The 3,304-nt window shown below is 41.9% G+C and overlaps 1 pseudogene; it reads right to left on the reverse strand.

The window, feature by feature from the left end:
• Window positions 1-861: 861 nt before the first annotated feature.
• LOC149208810 (aldehyde oxidase GLOX pseudogene) lies at window positions 862-2,583 on the reverse strand (annotated as a pseudogene).
• Window positions 2,584-3,304: the final 721 nt, after the last annotated feature.

The raw sequence follows: 3,304 nt of genomic DNA on the forward strand, positions 1-3,304 counted from the left end.
TTATTGTGCATATGAAATGGCATGTGTTCATGCTTTTGAAATTTTACTCAGAGAAAAGAAAAGATGGATTTGGTATTGCATATGAATGAGATGTATTCTTTGTATATGCTTGGCTATTTATAAAGGTTTTTGATTTTGGGTAATTAAATTAACCTCTTGATTTTGGGTAATTAACTTACTCTAAAATGAAATAAGACATTCAATGTGTTCCTTGTAATATAGATATAAACAAACATCTAAAGAAAAGTAATTGCACAATGATCCAGTCCAAGAAAACAAGGATCCCACCGATTTGTGACCTATCTCCCATGGCCAGCCCATGTAGTTGATGTCCAATAGAATAGGATGTTGACTTTTTTAAGGTTTTTCACAAACCAATTAACTCTTCTAGAAAAATTCAACAATTACAATTTAATAATCCAATCGACCTCTCTTTGTACCTTTTGAGACAATTGCTAGTAATTAATAAACCCTTATAATTAAAAATATCGTATTAACGAACCTTCATTGTTTTACTGCAGATTTGATTTGAGCTAGGTCAAACAATCTTTGCTACTTTAATGACATCTTAGAAAATTCTTATTAATTAAATTTAAGAATATTTCTAAAATCTCCCATCTAATTAAGTTAATAAAATAAGATTAATATGCAACTGATAAAAACAAGTAGAATCTTAGACGAGAAAACATGAACTGATAAAACACATCTTTGGATTGTTTTTTGGAATCCGCAGCACGAATTTTACAATTTCGTTTGCTGGATCCAACTATTCTGACGCAGTTAGCGTCTTATTCTAAATTCCATTAGGATCGCACACAAGTAGTTACTACGTGGAAAACAACGACGTTCCCTTGGAGATTATTAAGCTACTCCGAATTGGACCCATTCGGCGACGCTGGGAATGCCCCCATTGACCGCAAACATCATGTAGTATCCAGGCGGTGCAGCCACTGCGCTGGGTGGGGCTGTCACTGACAATGAGTAAACGTTGGCGGAGTTGGGGAGGAGGGTTGGCGTGGAAGTTGCAAGAGTTAGCAACCTTTGGTTCATAGAATGACTGTGGGTAGTGAAAGACGGGGCGTAGATGTTCACTTGGACAACGCTGGTAGAGTTCAGAGTGGCAGCCACAGAGAATTCAACGTTGAAGGCGGCGCCATAGCCGATGGAAGTGGAGGAGACGGAAGTTATAGTTGGCCGGAGACTAGTGTAAGCTGGGTCCAGGTAGTAAGGGCTGAAGCTTTCCAGCCGAAGCTCTGTCGGGTAGGGCGTTCCGGTGAAGACGTAACCGAAGTGGGGATTGGAGCCGCCTACCAGAATTCTTGCGTCGGCCAATATACTTGCTGTGGAGTGGTACATTCTGGCAATGTTGCTAGGTGCAAGGATGATGAAACGGGAGCCGAGAGCGGCGTTGGGTTGGTAGAGTAAAGGGGTGAAGACGGGAGTGGTGGCCAAGTCCCACCCAGCAACACCTTTCTGGGCGCCATTGATGATGATCACTTCTCCGTTTGGGAGAAGGAGCATGTCGCCCATGGTCCTCGGCCCTGTCATGGTCTCCATAGTCCACACCGGATTGGGGTCGGTTATCACCATTCTGCCACAGTCGTTAAGGGCGTCGACGAAGTTACCCGCTTGTGCTGAAGCGAAACCGTTGTCGGGGCATCCTCCGCAGACGAGGACTTCGACCTTCTGAAACCCATCCGAGGCGGAGAGGGGAAGCATGACGGAAGACCCTGTGGAAGGGTAGTTTCTAGGGCCGGCCCCGGGCATCGTAGGATAAGTCTTCACCACAACATTGTTCGTATAGTCCAGAAGAATGGAGTCCCTGTTAGCGAAGATGAACAGGTTCCCGTCCGAGGACAAGTGAAGAAATGGGTACAGATTGTTCTCCGGCTGGGAACTGGTTCGTGTCTGAGACAGGAAAGGCAGGCTGAAGGTTCCCTCACCAGGGTTTCTCGGAACGAATTCGTAGGTGAAATCGCCGGTGCCCCCCAAGACGATGATGCGGTTGTCAGGAAGGATCTGGTTGGATGCGTACCATCGGTTGTCAGCAAGACTGGAAGAGTTCGATTCATTCCAGTCGCAAGCGCCATTCGAGCAGGGGACGAAGTAGCGGATTACCCTTCCCCCATCCTTCCATCCACCCGTCTGCACAAGCGTTCCATTGGCGGCGAAGGCACCGGATGAACACCAGGTATCGGTGAAGATCATGAGAGGCCTGATCGTGTTGGTGGCCACGTTGTATTCGATGGAATGAGCCGAACAGTCGTGCTTGAGAACCTGATCCTGCGGATTGTCGCGGCATCGACCGTGGTCGAGCGGCAGCTGCGAAGCACCAAAGTTGGTCCTGTCGAACATGACGACGGTATTCAGATAAGTTGCAGTCATGTGCATGGCGGACACTCCCCCGTGCTCTATGAGAAGTGTCCAACTTCCCGGCGTCACCGACTGTGCTAGTGCGTCCCATGACAGTGTCCCTAAAATCCACAGCACAATTACCATGACGTTCCACAAACAGAACTGGATATTCTGACATAATTCCATTATATTTTGGAAAATTTCTCCCGATAATCTCAGATCGTGAAAGACTAACGATACAATCAATTAGCAGGTGTGGATACTGCAGGATCCCAGATTAAATAATATTTATAGAGTGACGAACTCAAAATGGTAGGTCTGCACATATCAATAAGATGGGAATGAATCTTGCCATTGGCTTATCGCGTATCCATTACACTAGATGACGCGTATTACGTTTCCAGATGCGTTTCAACAGAGGTTTCTTGAGTTGGGTCAGGCAAGAGTATAATAATTTTAATATTAAGTGGGGCATTGAGTTGTGCTGTCAATGAAAATTACTTCTATTAGTTCAGAAATGAAAAGTACTAATTTCTTCCCTTAATTATCTTCTCTAGAATCCAAACTTGAAATTATTACATTATTTTCTAGTTATTCATACTGCCCTTACGATGTAGTTTTAATTCTTTAATGTCGGTTATTAAGTTACTTAAAATTAATTAATTATTATGAAATTATTATGAGAGGCTTGGATTATTGGAAAAAATTATTCAAACTTTTGCTTAAGAAATTATTATGAGAGGCTTGGATTATTAGAAAAAATTTATTCAAACTTTTGCTTGAATGTTTTTTTAGGGAATGGTTTAGATTTAATAATTTAAAAATATTTTTTATTATATAAATTTTATAATAAAATTAAAAAGGCTTATTTTGGTTTTCAAATTTTTATTTTAAATTTTATAAACAATATATAATTAGTATATAAATTATAAATAATACATTATTAATA

The sequence above is a fragment of the Pinus tabuliformis genome, chromosome 1_2 (assembly GCF_031772625.1).
Source record: "Pinus tabuliformis cultivar Carrire ecotype Pingquan chromosome 1_2, CPIR1, whole genome shotgun sequence".
Classification (NCBI taxonomy): domain Eukaryota; kingdom Viridiplantae; phylum Streptophyta; class Pinopsida; order Pinales; family Pinaceae; genus Pinus; species Pinus tabuliformis.